Source organism: Heloderma suspectum, chromosome 3, assembly GCF_057233095.1.
Source record: "Heloderma suspectum isolate Gila_16-S chromosome 3, 16-S_ref, whole genome shotgun sequence".
Lineage (NCBI taxonomy): Eukaryota > Metazoa > Chordata > Lepidosauria > Squamata > Helodermatidae > Heloderma > Heloderma suspectum.
In genome coordinates, this window is record NC_139460.1 from 88,653,967 (window position 1) to 88,674,519 (window position 20,553).

At 45.5% G+C, this 20,553-nt stretch overlaps 2 pseudogenes; both read right to left on the bottom strand.

Annotated features, from left to right (window-relative positions):
* Positions 1-9,528: 9,528 nt before the first annotated feature.
* LOC146349892 (uncharacterized) lies at positions 9,529-10,310 on the bottom strand (annotated as a pseudogene).
* A 5,532-nt stretch (positions 10,311-15,842) lies between these two features.
* Positions 15,843-16,609, bottom strand: LOC146349893 (uncharacterized; annotated as a pseudogene).
* Positions 16,610-20,553: the final 3,944 nt, after the last annotated feature.

Below are 20,553 nucleotides of genomic sequence, written 5' to 3' on the forward strand. Positions count from 1 at the left end.
TCACTCTTGGGACCCCACCATATCATCTGGAGATGGGATGGAAGGTGAGAGAGATGAGTATGAGGAAGGGTCTGACTGGTAGTCATCAGCTAAGTCATGGAGCAGGTCTGTTCATGAGGCAGCAGTCACAGGCAGGATTGGCTGTGGCACTGACAGTGGAGTTGAGTGAAGCCGTTTAGGGGCATCTAACTGGCTCCACAACAGGGAAGAGGAACAAGGTGGCATGGGCAGAGGCACTAGGAACTCACCTCTTGCAGGAGGATGAGAAACAGTTGCTGGTGCCCGTGGCCGATACCAAGGTGAAGCTGCCCCCAGATATCTGAAGCAAAGTACTCTCGGTCCTGAAAAGTACGCCAGTCCTCGAAATGGTAAGACCTCTGTGGAGGGCAAGACCATTCTGAACTCCTCTCCCAATCATCATGAGGAGATCTTGACCTCTCCCCATAGTGGGACTCAAAACGGTGATCGCTATAGGGAGAACAAAGCAGCCTAGGATGAAACTGCTGCTTTCAGTCCTGAGGAGGAGACGACGATTTGAGGCTTCCTGCCTTATTGGTGACTGACACTCTCTGGATGGAGAAATCTCTCAATCCAGGGAGACTGGTAGTGGAGGGGAAAAATCCAAGATTTCACGCACAGACACCGTCGACACCACCTCAATGACTGGAGTGTACTGGTGACAACACATGAATTGGTAAATCCAGCAATGGAGGAGGTGCCGGAATCTTCAGTTTGGAAGATTTTTTGGCAGCCTTCTTTTTCTTCTGTTTTTTAAGGCCATTCGATCCTGACTTTGGAATCTTTGCCTTTTTAGTGACATTTCTCATGACTGAGAGTGCTAAGCAGCACCCCAGAGTCAGAGGATCAGCCCGTTTGATGGAAGTTGTCAGGTGAGGGGACATTGGCTTGGACGAAGACATTGTTGCCCCTGCTTTGTCCTTTGCAGAAGATCCTGTAGCCAGTTATGCTTTTCTCCACAGGTCTGCCTTAAGCCTGTCTTTTCCGTGCCTGTTTAGTAAACGATTGGCACAAAGAGCAGGTGTCAGGTAAGGCAGAGGGAATGAGGGTCAGTGGGGGGCAACTAACTCCCACACCTGACACACTTTCAAAAAGGTGCCTTTGCAGCCATGAGCGACACCGCTGCTGCGGCAAGCGACAAAAGATGGACGATGACAAAGGATTTTTTTTTTTTTGGTGGAAGATGACAAAGACAGGGGAAAAACAAACAAGAATAACGAACAGTCCTCAGCGGCAGCAAAAAAACCGCTGGTAATTCTCTTTCTAGCACAGAGGAAGCTCCGAACAAGGCAGTCGAAAGAGAACTGAGGGAACAGGTGGGAACCCGCTGGGACATGCGCATTGGACAGTAGGGGAGGATTCCCACCAAAACATTCCTCAGCTTTAGAAGCTTCCCTAATGAGGCTCAGCGCAGGTGCAGAGCCCATATCTGTGATGCACAGAGACCATGAAGAAGTAGTGAGGGATCTTGTGACTTTTGCAGTCAGCTATAGACAATAAAACCCATTTTATGTATTTGACTTGTTGCATTTCTTTTCTCCTTTGTCCTTTTGTTGTCCAGATACTAATGGTCAATCTACGGCTGGATCTACACTTACTGCCTTTTTTCGCTTCCAATCAGGTTTCACCGCCCACCTTTCACACTACGCAGTACTCGCCTCGAACTGGAACCGGAATTTCCCACTTCTGTGCTCCCACTTTCAATACCCTAATATCCCGGTATTTCCCCTTAAAGTGCTCTGATTTTCCGCCTTCGCTACCATATCCGGTCGTAGTCCCCTCCCCCGCCTGTCCATACACAGCAGTGTTTGTATTTCCCTCCTGTCCAATCACAGCTCTCGATGGCCCCATGTCTTCTTCCAGCTACTGATCGCATAGCTTTCTCAGCAGCTTCACAACTTCAAATCTTCGAAGATTATGCCTGAATTAGAAAAAAAAAACATCGTGGAGAAGCCCCAATTCTGCGAGGATAATGTCTTAATTTTTAAAAAAACCTCCAGAGTGGGAGATAGGAGGGGGTAAAACTTAGCCTCATTTGAAGGGATAGAACAACTAGGGATGGACGAAAGTCCCTTACCTGATCCTGCAGATTGCTTCATGGTGGGGGGGAGGCACTCCGTTCCTCCCCTTGAAATTCTGGGTGGGGGGGAGGCGCCCGATCCCTCCGGCTGAAATTCTGGCTGGGGGGGAGGCTCCCTGTCCCTCCAGCCGAAATTCTGGCCGGGGGGGAGGCACCCCGTCCCTCCGGCCGTGAACCTCGTCTCCTGCTGGGACGCAAATGGTGGCAGCCGTAGCCGCCGCCGTTTGCGTCCCTGCAGTCAGCTGTGATAGGCTACGTAAATCTTTATGTAGCCTATCACGGCTGACTTTGGGGGGGGGAGCGCGTACGCAAATGGCGCCCATGGGTGTTGCCCTTATAGCGTTGTCCTTATTTTCGCCGTAGTCTACGTAAATGTTTACGTAGACTACACGTGCCCAAATAAGGAACGCAAATGGCGGCGCCCATGGGCGCCGCCATTTGCGTACGCGCTCACCCCCCAAGTCAGCCGTGATAGGCTATGTAAGGATTTATGTAGCCTACCACGGTGTTTTTTGAAAATCTAGCCATGATAGGCTACGTAAATCTTTATGTAGCCTATCACGTTTGTTGTTGTTGTTGTTTTTTTACTGGGAAATGGCGGCGGCGGCAGCCAGTCAGAAATCCAGCCGCCGCCGCCGCCGAACTGCCGCTGGGAGCCGCCAGCGCCAGGGACATTCAACAAAGGTAAGTCCCATCCTGGGGGGGGGCAGGGGGGGCGGACCGTTTCTCCACCAATTTCGGGGGGCCGAATGCGTTGGCATTCGGCCTCCCGGAGATTCGTGAAGAAATTCTCCGACATCCCTAAGAACAACCCCCTGCTCAATGCAGGAAGCCTGATTCCTAGGTGGTCACCCATCCAACTACTGACCAGGGCCGACCCTGCTTAGCATCCGAGATCAGACAAGCACACGCAGGAAAACGGCAGGAAAACAGCACAGCGCTTGAGTGTGAACCGACCTCGTGCATTTGTTGAAGCACTGCAATGGGGAAAATGGGTGAGTGTGAATAATCACATTTTAATGCGAGAGGATTTAACCTGACAGGGCACCAATTCATTGCGATGGCAAGGCGCAGTGTAAATCGGCCCTACATGTTCAGAAAAAGCACATAGTACTGTCTTCCTCAAAGGGCTTTATTTCATCATGCTGGGTCCTGATTCAGAGTGCTCACAGCTGTCTATCCATTGAAAGCTAGGATGGCGGAGGATAGGCTTCTAGACCAGTATTCTCCCTGATGTGCTACTTTTTTGTCTGCAAGGCCACGGCCTTTTTTTTTTTTTTTTTTGAAGAATACTTTTTATTCTATTTTTATCTTTTTAAATGGAATAAACAGTACCAACAACCTAATCAGTAACTACAGTTTCCCAACAATACAGTATTCTTAGGAGGACACAGCAATAACAAAAAGGAGAAAAAGAAAGAAGGAAAAAAGAAAGCAGAAGAAGGAAAAGAAAGAAAAAATCCATTACACACCAACTTCAAATCCCATTCTACTTAAGAATTATACCTATAACATTGGCAGTATTACAATTCAATAGAGCATAGATAATCAACCTTACATTTCAATATTCCATCATCAACCTTATAGGAAGGAAGCAGGCCTACAATTCATTTCCAGTAACCATATATTGCCCTTCAGTTAACATTTAATTATAAAGCTTAACAATTTAACCAGCCAAAAATCTTACTAACCAGTCTCATAATAATGATAATAATAGTAATAAAAAAGGATGGAAATTAAAAAGGATAAATTATAATAACAAATCACTAATAAATTTTATAATATTATATAATAAAAACAACCTTACAGCAAACACTAATGTATTTTGTACTAGATATATAAATGAGTGTGCACATTTCTATACACTCTCAAACAGTAGATTTAAGTACAATATATCCTATCCATTTTAAAGAGAAAGGATTTTTTTTTAAGGGGAAAAAATGAGAGAAAAAAGACGGATCTATGTATGAGCAACTATCTCTGGCCTAGCCTAAATCTTACAGACTAAACACGGTCAGTTAACAAAACATGTTTGTAGATTCCAGCTTATGGGGCTGGGACAGAAATCTCACGCATTTTTTCATTTAGCCACGCCTCTGCCATTTCGTGATTTAGAAACTTCTTCATCTGACCTTCAGAAAAATTGCACAATGTAGCAGGATATTTTAAGTGATATTGTAAGTTCATTTGTTTTGGCAGATTTTTCACCTTGATAAATTGCCTTCTTTTATAAGCAACTTCTTTGGTGTAATCCGGAAATAACATAACTTTATCTTGTTTCCAAAAAAGATTTCCACCCCCTCTTGCCAAACTCAGGATATAATTTTTTTGGAGATTCTTGCAAATTGGACTATAATCATATAAACAGTCCCTTTGGCATTTGGCACATGGAATGCCTGCTCAATATCAAGTAAATAATCAGATGGCACCGGGAGTATCTCATGCAAAAGCTTATCTACAAAAGTAGACACATTTACATCACTAGGTAGATCTTTAATACCAATGATATGTACATTTGCCCTGCGCATAAAAGCCTCCAGTTGAGAAATTCTGACAAAGAAATTGTTGAAAAAAGCTTGTGGTGCAGTTTCATTCGTTGCAACTCTATCTTCCAGCTCGTTAACCTTCACCTCCATTTTTTGCCAAGAATTAAATCCACAGACCCTTGCAGGGTGGTGATGGAATTTTGAATTGTATCCAACCTGTTCAGCAAATTGCGAAGACAAAGTTTTTATCAGAGCAAGTAACTCCCCTATATCTTTCATTTTCGGAAGCTTTGCCAAAGGAGGGACGGGGGGGGGGTAGGTGGAGATTCAGTCACTTTTTTTCTCCTTGATGTAGCCATCCTTCTCTTCAAACAGATCTTGCAGAAGGGATGTGTGAAACCCCCTTACCTTGATTCCGCAGGGGTTCCACAGGGGGTGGGGAGGTGATCTGTTTCTCACCCCTGGAATCCATGTGGGCTGGCTCTGTGGCAATCCTGTGTAGCTGGCCGCTGGTTCTGCTCCGCTGGCGATATGGCTGGCCGCCATTGCTGTGCCGTATCGCTGGGGTAGGGTAGTTGAGTCTCCAGATGCAAATGGCATAGTGGGCGCCATTTGCGGCCATAAAGCTGGTAGATTAGCCTAAATACAGCTGTAAATGGCTGCATGCCATTTGCGTCCCTGTTTTTCCCCACGATAGGCTACGCAAATATTTGCGAAGCCTATTATGTGAACGGGGACGCAAATGGTGTAGCGAACACCATTTGAGGCCGTAAAGCTGGTAGATTAGCCTAAATGCAGCCGTAAATGCACTGGCTTTACAGCTGCAAATGGCACCCACTACGCCATTTGCATCCAGAGACTCACTTACCCTACCCCAGCGATACAGCACAACAATGGTGGTCAGCTGTATTGCCAGTGGAGCGGAGCTGGCAGCTGGCTCCACGGGATCAACACACAGAGGGAGCTGACCCGCATGGATTCCGGTGGGGCATGGAGGTTAGTCTTCCGTTCTGCCACAGGAATTCTCCTCCATCCCTATCTTGCAGGTTCTCAAATATTGTTAGTATTTCTTAAACAATTCCTCAGAAATTGTTGGTATTTCTTAATCCATAAACTACAATGGAACATGTCAGCCCTGATTTCGCCTAATTAGATAGGAGTTTCAAAACAACTTTGAACGATGATTAAGCTCTCGCAGACTGGTCTCAGAATCCAGCCCCCCTGCTCTTTCGCAGAGAGGACTAAACTTCCAAGTCTTCATCCAGATGCGCTCTTTGCCTCCTCTTTTAATTCCGGGGAGAGATAAAAAGGGTTTTCAACCTTTAAAAAAGCTGTTTGAGATAGTGTCCCACGGAGGCTCCGCGGAATGCTGCCAGGGCGACATTGGCTCTGGCCGCATCCACGCAGCTCTCATGGCCTTTTTCTTTTAATGTGGTGGTCATTCAAACATGCAATCCTTCACCTGTATTCTGCAAGCCAAACAGGAACGACAGGGGACCGATTATGGGATGTGGTGTGAATGGTGCCACCTGCTTACGTGATATATCAGTACTAGATCATGAGGAAGAACAGCCAGTCTGAATGTACCTGCAAATGAGTGTATGGTATAGGGCAGGGATGTTGAACCTCTTTCAGCCCAAAGGCCAAATTCCATTTTGGAACAGCTCTTGGGGGCTGCATTCCAGTGGTGTGTGGGGCTGAATGCAAAAAAGGAGGAATCAAAGGCAAAGGGGACAGGGCCAAAATGCCAGCATAGCTTAGCTTAGAGCTCTTCCTGCCAGTAACCAAGCCTTAGGAGGGGCATTTCAGCCTTTTCGACTGGGGAAAAACTGCACAAAAGCTGGGAAACCACCAAATGATCAGTGGTTGGGGAAAAGGGGCCAGGGGAAGGGCTGGATCTGGCCTTCGGCCTTCAGGTTATGGACCCCTGATATAGGGAGTGAGGTGCTAAGAGGCGAAATTAGGGTGGCACAACTATTAAAGCTGCATAAGCCCTGTCCTCTTTTGTCCCTGGCCACCCTAGTAAGAGGGGAAATATTATATTATGACTAGAGGCTGGGGAAAATATTAATGTATATTTGACAATGCCTGCACCACAAATCATAGCTGAATTGCAATAAGATGCAAAAATAGTTCCTTATAGCCAATAGGAGATATTTTGGTCCACCTTTAATTCTAGCTCTTCTTATTGTAGAAACTGATGCTATGATAATGGCTTTTCAGGCTAATATGTGCTGTTAAAATACCTAGCAAATGCAATCTGCCGCTAGACTTTGCCTTTCCAAAGACAGTCAAAGGAGCTAGGAAGATGGAGCAGATGGTGTTCTCAACAAAATGACATTTGGCACACCTTGGTTACTTCATATATTTACCCTTGTTGTCTGCTGCTCATGTGTGTGTGTGTGTGTGTGTGTGTGTATATATATATCCATCTTCAAGTTCTGCAAACAACATCTGGCAAGCCATTAATATAACAGCTGACTGTGATAAATTTCTGTTAGCTGCAACTGACTTTAGCATTACACGCTTGACCTGATATTGGGCAATCAAACTCTCAATCTCATTCACATGGAAATTTCAGACAAGTTCCTGTTGAAGTAGCACTGTAGTTAAATCAGCAGCCTTTTGCTTTTAATTGGTGTGATCAGTTGTAACAAGACTTTTATGCTTGATTACTTTCCATTTGAATTTCCATTGTTTTTTCATTGTCTTTATTATTTATTCATATATTTAGGGTTACCAATATTTTTCTGTGCTTTGACAAATGGATGACAGGAAATTCAGCGGGCAAAGCTTTTCCCCATCACTGCATGAACATGGCACGAAAACGGAAGGCTGACTTATACTGAGTCAGATAATTGGTTCATCTAGCCCAGCATTGTCCCTTCTGATCGGCAGTGAAGACTGGCCTCTTCACCTGTCACCGGATTATTTGAACTGGAGATGCAAGGGATGGAACCTATGAGCTTCTGCAGGCAGAGCATGTGCTCTGCCACTGAGCTATGCCCCTCCCCTATGTATTTGAAACTTCATGGGAGAGGGGAAAGCCGCAGGGAAGGTGTAATTTGGGAAGAAGAAATGGTGGGTGGGGAAAAGTTAAGTGCTCCTACTTCTTCCCTTCAAAATGCCCCTCTCCTGAACTAATGTGCAAAAAAGGCCATCAGACTATGATTACAAACATTTGCATGTAACTGTTATGTTGTAACATTTCTGTTACGTAGTAGTGTGTAGTTTCTAGAGGCACTTAAGTTCCCCACCCCAACCCCACCTCTGCAAAAGCTGACAACACAGGAGTCATCCTATACTTGTTATGCTAAATACTAAGATCAACCTACTTCATACTGAATGCTGCTGGGGAGAGCTAGGGTCAAATATTTCCTTAAGTTCAAAAATGGGCTCCTTAGAACTTTTCTGCATGAGGCATTTGTTGTGCACTCATTATTCCCTACTCACAGTTATTTATGGGTTCTTCAGAGGACATCGTGTTCTTCCAGTTTGCTCCTGTTTGTAAACAGCACTTTCTGCAAGTTCTTTTAGAGCAAGGAAAACAGGTATTATTTCTGATGGCGAAAATGCAATTTCCTCTTGTGTATTTGTGCTATTCTGCTATACCACAGCACCATCTAAAGGTTATGTAGTGGAAAAGCAGGAAAGGAAGTGCTCCTCTTGTAGTGCTCAGATCTCAGTTCTAGGACAAAACTGAAAATATATGCAATGGATTAATAGCCTTGTGTAGAAAGGCCCTTTGTTGCCACCAATGTCTTCTTTTAAACCACCAGTAAACATGAAATCAGCACAATCTCCTTGGAGAGCAATTCTATGCCCCCTAGACAGCATCGGGGGTGCCATAGGATGCTGCGGATCTCTTCCTCCATGCCTAGAGACAGAGCTATGGGTATGGAGGAGATCTTCCTTCCCTCCTCCCTCCTCCCCCCTCCCAGCTGCTGTGGACAGTTTCTTTTATGAGGTAGCAACTGTGACCTTGTAAGAGAAGTTGGAGAGGGAGAGAATGGGGCATGCTGATAGGCAGGGAAGGGCGGGGGAGAGGTGAGGCCATGATACACATAATCCTATGGCTTCTCTAGTCCCCTCCCCACCCACTGATGGGCTCAGAGGCCCATCTAGTTGCTTTTTGAAATTTAAATGGAGGAACAGAGGTGAAATTTTCTCCATCCTCCTCTTGCCCTGTCTGGCTTTTGCCAGCAGGGCATAGGATAGGCGGAGGGTTCTGAACTCAGAGCCCTCTGTTGATCAAGTATGCAGCCGATAGTATTGCACGCTTAGTAATGCAAGGACAGGTTGCTTACCTGTAACTGTGGCTCTTCGAGTGGTAATCTGTGCATTCACACATATGAGCGTGGAGCCTTGATTTGGGAAACTTGTAAAGCTGAGAAAGTTTTGGCAGGAACTCTCCCCCACCATCCCATTGTGCATGTTCAGAGGGATTCCTGCCTAATCCCTCAGTTCAATGAGATCCTAATGTGGCCTCACAACCGAAGGGAATAGAATGAACAACCACCTCAGTATCAGAGATCAAATTATGAACACCGAAGCAGGGATGGTGGGTGGGTTGTGTGAATGCACAGATGACCACTTGAAGAACCACAGTTACAGGTAAGGAACCTGTCCTCCTTCTTTGTGGTCTCTGTGCATCACAGATATGGGCGAGTAGCAAGCTCACTTACTGGAAGGGGAGGCAGGTGTTCTAATGTAGTACAGATGAAAGAACAGCACAGCCAAAGGAACAGTCTGCTCAAGACCTGACATCTAAGTGATAATGCTGCACAAAGGTTGATGGCATCAATCATGTTGCCGCACGGCATAACTCCAGAATAGAAACACCACTGTTGAACGCTATGGATATTGCCATGGCTCATGTAGAATGCGCTGTCACCTTTCCCACATCCAAGTTTGACAGGTGGTAGGCGAGGGTAATTGTCTGGACTACCCAAACGGCCAATCTCTGGGATGATATCTGTAGACCTTTCTTGTTGCCCCCATAACACACAAAAAGTCCCTTGATTTATAGAAAGCTAATGCTCTGCGAACATCCAAAGTATGCAACTGAGATTCCAACTCTGACTGAGGAGATTGAAAAAATGCAGGTAAGATAATGTCCTGATTAACATGAAAAGTAGACACAACTTTTGGTAAAAACTGTAGATCTGGACGAAGCACAACTTTATCTTTGTGGAAAACCATGTAAGGATCATCCACTCTGAAGGCTGCTAATTCACTAGCCTGATGGGCAGACATAATTGCCACTAAAAAGGCTACCTTCCAAGACAATAAATGAAAATCAACTGTTGTGAGGGGTTCAAAAGGCTTAACTGCTAAAGCCTGGAGGACGACTGACAAGCTCCAACTTGGTATATCAGTGGTTTAATCAGAGGCTGAAGAATTTTGACTCCCCGAAGAAACTGCCGGGTATGAGGGTATGAAAAAATGGAGAAACCGTCTAACGGAGCATGTGAAGCCAAAATCACTGCCAGATAAACTTTTATAGATGAGAATTTAAGTCCTTTTTCAAATAGGGAAAACAAAAACTGCAGAACCTGTTGAAGAGAGAAGTTAACCTGGTCTTCCTTATTTGCATTTGTAAAGTCAGAGAATTTTGCCCATTTAAGGGCATAAGAATGTCTAGTGGCTGGTTTCCTAGCAGCCTCAAAAATTACATGTAGTGGTTCCGTGAACTGCAGTGCATCTATCAACTTTGGATTCTCCATGCCATTAAACGCAGCATCTGGAGGTTGGATCTGTCCATCTTGCTGGGTCTGGAGGTCCGGTTTCAGTGGGAGCTGGAGATACTGGTGTCAAGGTCTGCTGAGCAATGGAGCAAACCACCCCTGCCTCACTACCACAGGGTGATGTGTATGCAGTCTGTTTTGTCTTCCAGAATCTTTGATAGCACCTGAGTCAACACTGGAAATGGTGGGAAAAAGAAGTAAAATCCTTTGGTCCATCGCAGGAGGAAGGCATCCCCCAAGGAGGCTAGACCTACACCCGCTCTGCTGCAATAGTCCCAGCACACTGTGTACTCCTCTGTTGTGAAAAGGTCTACTAGAGGTACCACCCTTTGACTGAACAGGTAGCGGACAACTTTGAGATGGAGCTGCCATTTGTGTGATGCCCGAAAAGACTGACTTAGTTGATCTGCCAAAACATTGTTGGCTTCAGCAACATGAGCTGCTATTAGGGAAATCTCCCTTGTGATACAGCATTGGAAAATATCTAGAGTCACCTTGTTCCCCCTCGTTTGTTTGAATAATAAACAATGGTTGTGTTATCTGATGCCACTTCTACAATCCGACCCCAGACCTCCAATTCGAAAGCCCTCACTGTTTTCTGTACTGCAAGCAACTCAAGGAATTTTATATGTCTGCCCATTTCTGATCCTATCCAGTGGCTTTGCACAATGAGCTCCCCACCCCTGTAGAGATGCGTCCATTGTTATCACTTTCGAGGGGGATGGACGGTGGAATGGCACTCCCAGAAGAAGGTGCTTATCTATAAACTCCTAAACGGCTTGGGACAGAAATATCTGCAGGAGCATCGCTCCCTATACCAGCGTGCTAATGCCTTTAAGACCATCACAGGGGGCTGTTCTCCAAGTACCATTGGTATGTCATATGAGAACAAGGGAGAGAGCCTTCTGCATTGTGGCACACCGATTGTGGAACACCCTCCCTATGGAGTTGTGAGTAGTATCAACATTATATTCTTTTCAGTGCCAGGTCAAAACCTATTTGTTTGCCCAGGCATTTTAACTGTTTTATTAAGCTGGTTAATGTGCGTTGTCTATTCTAAGTATTTTCTGTCTATTATTGCTGTAGTTGGTGTTGTTTTGTCATTTGTATTGTATGTTATATAAGGCTTTTTAAATTGCACATTGTATCCTGTCCTGGTATTGTAACATCAGGGCACTCAAGGTTGGGAAAAGCTGTTCTGAAAGAATGGGCTATACCTCTGAATTGGTAGCTGGAACTTGAGCACGCTCGGGGAGAGAGCGCAGGACAGGAAGGCCTGGCGTGCTATGGTCCATGGGGTCACGAAGAGTCGGACACGACTGAACAACAACAACAACTAACCAATTCCCTAATTACCCACCCTTCAGGTGCAAATATCACTGTGAAATGAAACACAAACTGGGTGCAAATATGGAAACAGTCATCTGAGGCTGACAGCTTGATCTGGGGTTTCTACCATATTTTCACTACGGTGTACTTGACCCTTGGACTTTAATTCTGCAACCATTTGTGTGCTCATTGCACCTGCTTGCTTCTTGCATTCAAAATGCGACGCAAATACATCTATTTTAGGGGCTGAGAATGAGCAGTGTTCTGTCACCCTTTCAAATAGAAAAATGAAACGTGGAACTATAAATTAAAGTATATCCAAAAATGCATAAATGAGGATTTTAAAATGAGAGATATAATAATGTGCTTATTCACAATGGTATGAAGTATGAAAGGAATTTTGAAGAGGTGTCCTGTAGTGGTTCTTTAATTGCTTTTTATTAGTCCTTCAGCTTACAGTAACTCTGTCTGAAGTGAAAGAGAGCTGTAATTAATTTCTATGTTCTTTCCCTCAATTTTTAAATGTTATAATAAATGTCAGATTTTATACATAATTCCACTGTCATTCAGTTAATTGCTATGTTCTCCTGGGCTACTTACTGTCCTTTAAATTATGGATCAAGACTGTCATATTCTCTGTCTGTTTCTCTTCTGGTCCTCTCTAGGGATGCTTGAGGAATTTGATATTTGTGAATTCTAATGCAAACTGACATGATCTGCATCACCTGGCATCATATGCAGGTCAGAATGTTATTGCTGTACAGATTTCGCACTTCTCCGAATTTTGCATTGCAGTTCTTGGCTCAAAAATGTATCAAGATGCACTTTAAAGTGTGTATTAGCATAAAATGCATTCATAATGCATATATTTAGAGAAAATGCATTCAGAAAAGCTTGTTATGTATAGCATGTAACTGGAAGTCCCCAAAGCAACCAACTAAAGAGCAGTGGATTAATAAAACTTGGGATACTATGAGTATGTATAAACTTACTCAGCAAGTACAGTGAGATAGGAATCCTAATGTGAAGAATGGTATTATGGCACCATGGTTTCCATTCATTTCCTGTGTTAAGGCACTTCATATGTTTGATAAAGTTCCAATAAAGTACAGTTGCCTGTATTTTTTCTGATTAATACACACAAACACACAAAATGACATACACTCACGCATGCTCCTTTTATGTGTTGTAGAACTTGTATTTTTACTTTCACTAGATATTAAACTCCTACTTAGGTTAATTTATTGTAGATGTTCCATAAGCATATCTGTTATAGACTAAGGGCACAATCCTATCAGGATAGGCGGCTGCCTCTGAACTTGGAGGTGACAACCTATCCAGTGCAGGGTAGGAGAAGCACAGAGGGGATCTTCCCCTCCGCACTTCAGCTGCCCTGCATTTGCGGCTAGATAGCCGATTTTGGCTGTCTAGCCGCGGGAAGTCAGAGCAGGGGGGGGGACGCAGGACGATGCATAGGAAGTGTCAGAATGGCACTTCTGCCCTCCCCGCCCCAGCCTGCCCCCAGGAACTCCCCGTTTTCACTGCTCCACGCTCCTCTTACAAGCGCAGAGCGTGGAGCTGATCTGCACTGCCTACAAGGCAGTGTGGGAGGGGGCGGAGGTCGGTTCTCAGGGAACCGACCTTGGAGTGCAGGTGTCGAGGGCTGGTTCCCGGGAGCCAGCCTACCCTATGGCCATCTAGCCACTGACTAGCAGCCGTAGGATTGTGCTCTAAAATTTATAATTAGTGAATTCCTTTGTTTCTTTAGTGATTTTGATTTTATTATTATTTACATTCTTCTTCTTTTTGTTGCCTTTATGTTGTTAACCTTATTTTGGAAAAAAAAATCATGAGAAAAAAAGAAAAGCTTGTTTCTATGAAAAAAATATTCAAAAAATATGTATTTAAATGTGTGTTTATCCAGGAATATTCATGCAGATTTTTTTTTTTTTTAAATCACATTCATGTAGAAGAGGGACAGACTGGAAATAGACTGATCCATCCCTAGTCATCTCATCTGAATGAGATGCACCTAACTTGCCTGAATGCTACTTTCATGCTTCAGGAAGGCTTTCTACTTAAAAACAAAAACAAATCAGTTTGGTTTCCATATGCCAGTTCCCTGATATACCTCTTCCACTACTAAAAAGTTAAACTGTTCTCTGCTCAAATGCTACATAACCCAGCAACCACTGGTAACCAGCTTTGTGCCTTAAGAGATAAGCAAAACTTTGAAATGTTCTTCAGTCTCTGTTATGCACACTCTTAATCTCAGACAAGAGGAGAACTGCTTGCAGGAGAAAATGAGCAACAGCGCAGGAAGAAAATTGAACTAAACCAGAACCTGGGAGTCTATTTTGGCTTTGTCAAATGTGCCTTTTCCAGAAAGCAGCCTCCTCCAATGTGGTGTCCTCTGGATGTTTTGGACTACAATTCCCATCAGTCCCAACTGGCTTGGGCAATGGGCAGGGAAGATGGGCATTGTAGTACAAAACAGCTGGAGGGCACCCTATTCAGGAAGGCTGCTGTAAGGTCTTGTCTGTAATCAGGACCTAGACTGGAATGTGTGTACCATTTGCTGTTCCACCTCTTGGCCAGCAAAAGGGTTTGAGCCAGCCCTGTTGCCTGGTATAGTGTGACTTCAAGGTACTGTAGGGAATTTAAAACACTGGCTTGTAGTGGTTCCGCCTTCTGTGGCCATGCCAGGGGAAACTGCACCTGGTGGGCCTACAATGTCCCAAAGTGATGCTATGTGGGGAATTTAAAGTGGTGGCTTGTAGTCGCTAGGAGTCTGGTATGGCGGATGGGCTCAGGACTGGGATCATTGTCCTTGGTCCTGCTGGGGCCTTTGCAGCCTGCCCAAGGGTGCTGGTGCTGCCATTGGGTCTGTTTGTTCATGGCCTTTGATGGGAGAGTAAGCAGAAGTTGGAAGGTGATATAATCCTTCCTCCCTCACAGCTAAGAGGAGGGGATTGATGCAGTGCAGACTCATGGCTCTGATTTTAGTAGGGCTATGAATTCTTTTTGCGTTTCAGTACTGAGCAGGATCCAACTGTGCCCTTGCATGAGCAACCAGGCCTGCTGGTCCCGGTGTGCACACGGCCCCTACTGCTAGTAGCTGCAATGTAGTGCTTCCAAGGACAAGCCCTGAAACAAGTGGAAATTATTATTTCTGGAAGGGGAAGCTCACACCAGGACCATGGGCATGATTGGATCCTGCTGAGAACCAGCCAGAAGTCTAAAGGAGCTATCCAACATGCTGAACCTATTTTGGGTCACACCCCGCAGATACTGGAGCCACCAGTCTCCACTGGATTGATGTAAGACAGCTTTCCCCAATCTGGTGCCCTCCATATATGTTGGGCCATAACTCCTATCATCCCCAAACTAGCATGAAAAATGGCTATAATGGCTGGAAGATTATGGGGATTGCAGCCCAACACATCTAGAGGGCAGCAGGTGGGGGAAGGTTGGGGGAAGGTGTGTGCATAAACAAAGGAAGGCATTTTGGGGATAGAGACAGACAGAAGCAGAATGAATGAGCATTGAGAGTCAGATTAAGGGCGTCTCTACACCTCCAGTTTATTGCACATGCATGATTGGCCACTTACTGAATTGTGCAGGTCCATTACATGAAGTCATCATCATCATCCAGTAATTATCCCACCATTTCTGCCCACCTATCCCATGTTTTCCTCAAAAGGAAAAAAGGTGGTATTTTTCCAAACATGCACAAATGGAGCACCATGACCTCCCCATGTATTTCTCTCGTAGCGTGAATGAACTGCTGTGTGTTGGTGGCTGTGGGCAGTTGTTTTGGGTTGTTGGGAATGTGGTCATGATGGCGAAGATGGTGATGATGGGCTGTGGGGTGTGTCGCATTCCCGCACCTGTGTCATTTTGGGCCCTCGCCATTTTTGGCCTGCGGCATTCTGAACAAGGCAGCAGGTCAGCAGAATGGCAGAGCAGCATGCCAGCCTTCCGACCTTCTGGGATACCCCCTTGCTGTGCATTCCCAGTGAGTAAACAGCAGAGATTGTCAAAAACACTGAACAAGGAGGTGGGTGGCCCAGGAAGATTGGTGGTGGTGGGGAGGCTCTGTCTGTGTGTCAGTCCCCATACACCAGTAACGTGCAAGGGGAGGCAAAGTGGTACGAACCAGGGAGGAATTATCTCCAATTTTTAAACAGGAGCTGGGAAAAATGCTGGCAAAACTATATCCTTGTTCAAATGGAATTCTGACACTACCTTTGGTATGAATGTAATGTCCGGCCTCAACACCACTTTGTCTCTGTGGTATATGAGGTATGGAGGGTCAATCCTTAATGCACAAAGTTCACTTGATCTCCTTCCCGACATAATTGCAACCATAAGGCCACCTTGCAAGACAGAAGGGGCAAATCGACTGTGGCAAGGGGCTCAAAGGGCTTACTTGTGAGAGCATGGAGTATGATGGACAAGCTCCATTGGGAGACAGGTGCTTGAATTGGTGGCACTAAATGTCTTAAACCCCTGAGAAATGGTCTCAGCAACAGATGCTTGAAGACTGAGAAACCCTGTAGTGGTGAACGAAAAGCAGAACTAGCTGCCAAGTAAACCCTAACAGAAGAATACTTTAAACCTTTCAGGAACAACGAATGCAAAAAACAAAGAACATGCTCTACAGAGCAATGAAGAAGATCCACATTGTTGGCAGCTGCAAAAATAGAAAACGCTCTCAAGTTAACAGTATAAGAGCACCTTGTTGAAGGCTTCCTAGCTGCCTCCAGTACTGACCTTACAGGAAGAGATAGGGTATTCATTGAAAATTCCAAGCCGTCAGCTTGAGTGTCCTTAAATCCGGGTGCCTGAGATGCCCTTGGGCTTGTGACAGCAGTGTTGGTATCAGTGGCAGTCGCCAGAAGTTGCCTCTGGATAGATCCAGCAGGGGAGTGAACCAAAGCTACCATGGCCACCACATTGCGACCAGAATCCCCTGCGTTTTGTCCCAGGCCATCTTTGCAATGACTTTCGATAGTAATGGAAAGGGAGGGAACAGGTAATATTGGTTGATTGTTCAGGGAAGAAGGAAAGCATCCCCAAGAGTTCCAGTCCCTATTCCTGCTCTTGTGCAGAAGCTCTCGCACACCGCATTTGCTGGAGTTGTGAATAGCTCTACTGTTGGAGAACGCCACATTCTGAATAGGCAGTGTAGGATGTCAGGTGCAAGTTGCCACTCGTGAGACTGCCGAAATGTCCTGCTCAACAAATCTCCTAGCACATTGTCCTTCCCTGCGATGTGAATCGCTGACAGACAAATTCTTCTGTGAATCACCCAGTAGTATATTTTCAGAGTTAGGGAGCTCAAGGCTGGCTCATGAGTTCCCCCTTGCCTGTTTAAGTACCAAACAACAGCTGTGTTGTCCGATGTGATCTGTACATGGCAACCCATTATATTTGTTTAGAAAGCCTTCAATGCTTTCCACACAACCAGGAATTCTAGATGGTTATATGTAGCCTCTTCTCGGATCTGGGCCATAGACCCTGGGCCCGAAGGGACATGCAATGTGCTCCCCATCCAAGGAGTGAAGCATTGGTTGTGAGAACGCAGGAAGGTGGCTCTTGAAGAAAAGGCATGCCTTGAGAAAGGTTCCCTATCTATGTCCACCATAAAAGTGACTGCAGGACTTCATCTGGTAGCATCAGTAGGACTCGATATGCATCCTCCACCCGGGAAAAACACATATGAACCATGTTTGAAGCAGCTGCATTTGTAGGTGAGCCCACACCAACACTGACACTGTGGCTGCCATTAAACTGAGAAGACGCTGAATAGAATAAGCTGTCACCTTCTTTTGTTGAACTAGTGATGTGGCAAGACCAAGGATAGCCAATGCTCTTTCCTGAGGGAGACAAGCTCTTGTGGCCTTGGAGTGCAGTATCACTCTGATGAAGAGAATCTTCTGAGATGGGTGGAGCTTGGATTTTTCCTCATTGATGCAGAGGCCAAGTCCTGCAGAAGATTGCATATCAGAAGTACCTTCTGAGATAGAGCCTCTCTGGAACTGCCCACAACTAGCCAGTCAACTAAAGGGTATATTTCAATGTGTCGGGTCCTGAGATGTGCACACACCATGGCCATGCATTTGGTAAACACTCTCGAGGCTGTGGCTAATCCGAATGGCAGACCCGAAACGGAAAAATGTTGTGGTCAATAGTGAAGCACAGATACTTCCAATGTGAGGGGTGGATCGCTATATGAAAATTTGCATCTTTGAGATCCATCACTGAGAACTACACACCCTTCCGTAAAAGAGGAAGAATGGTTGCTAGTGTAGACATCCAAAACTTTCTGGTGTGAACAAAGCAATTGAGATTTCGGAGATCTAGGATTGGACAAAGTCCTCTGTCCCTCTTCAGTACAGTAAAATAGCAGGAATAAAACTCATCCAGTTGCTGAATGAGTGCCACCCGTTGGATGGCTCCCTTCTGTAGAAGAGAGGCCACCTCTAATAGCAGTGCATCCATGACTGGTGAATGTTTTATGGTACCGAGGGGAGGGAAGGTATCAAATTCGATCCTGTATCCTTGTTTGATGATAGCCAGCACCCAAGTGTCTGATGTGATCTTTTCCCAATTGGGGAGAAAATGAACCAAATGGGAACCGAATAAAGGGCCTGACAAAGGGGGTTGAATACGAAGAAAATGGAAGTCAAAGACACTGCTTAGAACCATGGTCAATCTGCCCTCAGGTTTGATAGAAGCAGTTGAATGGATTAGAGCGCCTTTGTTGAGAGAAAGGCTGTTGTCGGGATGTATGATCTGTGTATTGTCATGGAGAATAGTATAGTTGTGGACTAGACCATTTACATGGTTTGTATGGCTGCTGTATCTGACCTAATTCCATTTTTCTTGCAGTGGTTTTGGCCTTCTGGACATTGTCCATTGCTTCGTCAGTGCCAGATTTGAGCAACCCCACTCCATTGAAAGGGAGAACCTCTATCCGCGACCTGGCCTCAGGGGCCAAGCCAGCTGAACGAAACCAAGCATGCCTCCTGAGTGCTACTGCTCCAACCACTGTGCTTTGCCCCACAATTTGTTTGGTGACTAGCAGTGTTTATTTGTAGTTTAGATAGTTTCAGGGCTTCCTACTGAAACATTCTAGCCATCTGGTAAGTAGTCACAGAGAGATCCAATTTTCTCTCATAGGAAGAGCTGATATCGAGACATCATTGCTTGATAATTAGATACACGGAGTCCCAAGGCCACTGATGAATATATTCGCCTATCAAATAAGTCTAAACGGCAACCCTCCTTGTCGACTGGTGAGGCATGTAGTTTCTGTGACTTCCCTTGTGAAGACTCTACAATGACAGAGTTCAGTTTCAGGTGCAAAAAAAGAAAGCTGGCATCCTTTTCTTGCACCCTGTACATTGACTCCAGCGTTTTAGAAATTGGAGCCATCGAAGACAGAGCTTTCCATGAAAGCTGTACAGTCTGTAGCAAGGTAGGTAGAAACGGTACTGCCATTGGTGCTGAAGACTCTGTGTAAACTGCGTCAAACACTGGGTCCTGCAATTTCTCTGTGGATTGTTGGGTCTCAGTGCCCAATGACTGGGCCATACGAAGGACTTGGTCTGTGAAATGTCCCATATCTTCCAATGGTGAGGCTCTCTCTGAGACACCAACAACATCATCAGAAGATATGGAAGGCGGCACAGAAGAATAAGAAGTTGAATCTGACTCATAGTCCTCAGCGTCCGACTGTCGGGTTGTGGTGGCCACGAAAGGTTCTTCTTGGCATTGAGCCTGCACCTGTGGTGGAGGTATGGGCAAATGCCTCTGCAGTGGGACTGAAAGGTGATGTTGATCCTGGTGCTTGAGCAATGAAGAAGAGCACAGTGGAACCGGTGGAGGAAGGAAATCCCTCAGTACTGGTGGTGGCAGAGGTGGCAAATTTTTATCCACTGGAGGCCGAGATGCTGATGCTGACAGAGGTGGTCGGTACCGAGGGACAGAAGCACCTAGGCAGCACATCCGATCAGAGTATCTCTCATGGTCCTGATAGTCCCATTCGTTCCAATACGTGTATCGCATGGAGGGATCATGATATTCAGAATAACGATCCCAATCCTGTATCAAGAATCTCAATCTCACATGGGATTCCCTGTCCCTGTAGAAACCAAGTCTGCGGCTTGAGTCAAAGCAGTGCAATGACTCTGGAGACCTACCCCTCGAACACGTAGCCTCTTGATGAAAGGTCGGTAGGGGATAAGCTTGCACTGGAAAAGGTGAAGCAATACATGAATGCATTGGAGAGAGATCCCTTATCTCACCCTCTGACATCGATACGAGGCGGTTCGTGTCTGTAGTCTGTACCAAGGTGGTCGGTACCGACACTGAGACTGTTGGAATAGGAGAATCTAGCAATGGAGGAAGCAGTGGGATAGGCGATCTTTCTGCCCCCTTCTCTTTGTTTTTCTTTTTTTCTCCACTTCTCTTCTACTGGTCACTTTGAGGCCTTCGCATTTTTAGTCAACTTCTTTGCCAATGAAAGTGACAAAGAATGTCCAGGAGTCAGCAGATTTGGGTGCTCTTTAGCCAAGGCGGGTTGTACTGGTGATGCCAGTCATGGTGACGCCATGCCCGACAATTTAGGAGAGGTCTCCAATACGTGAGACCTTTGCTCTTTGAGAACGTCCACCGCTTCCAAAGCTTTTTTCCAAAGCGCCGCCTTCAACCTGTCTGCCCGGTTTCTGTGTGCCTGCTTGGAAAAAGACTGACAGTGGTGGCAGGCTTCGATGACATGTGCTTCCCCCAAGCAAAATAAACACAAAGAGTGTCTGTCCATGGGGGCAATTTGCTCCAACAATGTATGCACTTTTGAAAGGGGCCCCATGGGGCCATCCGCCTA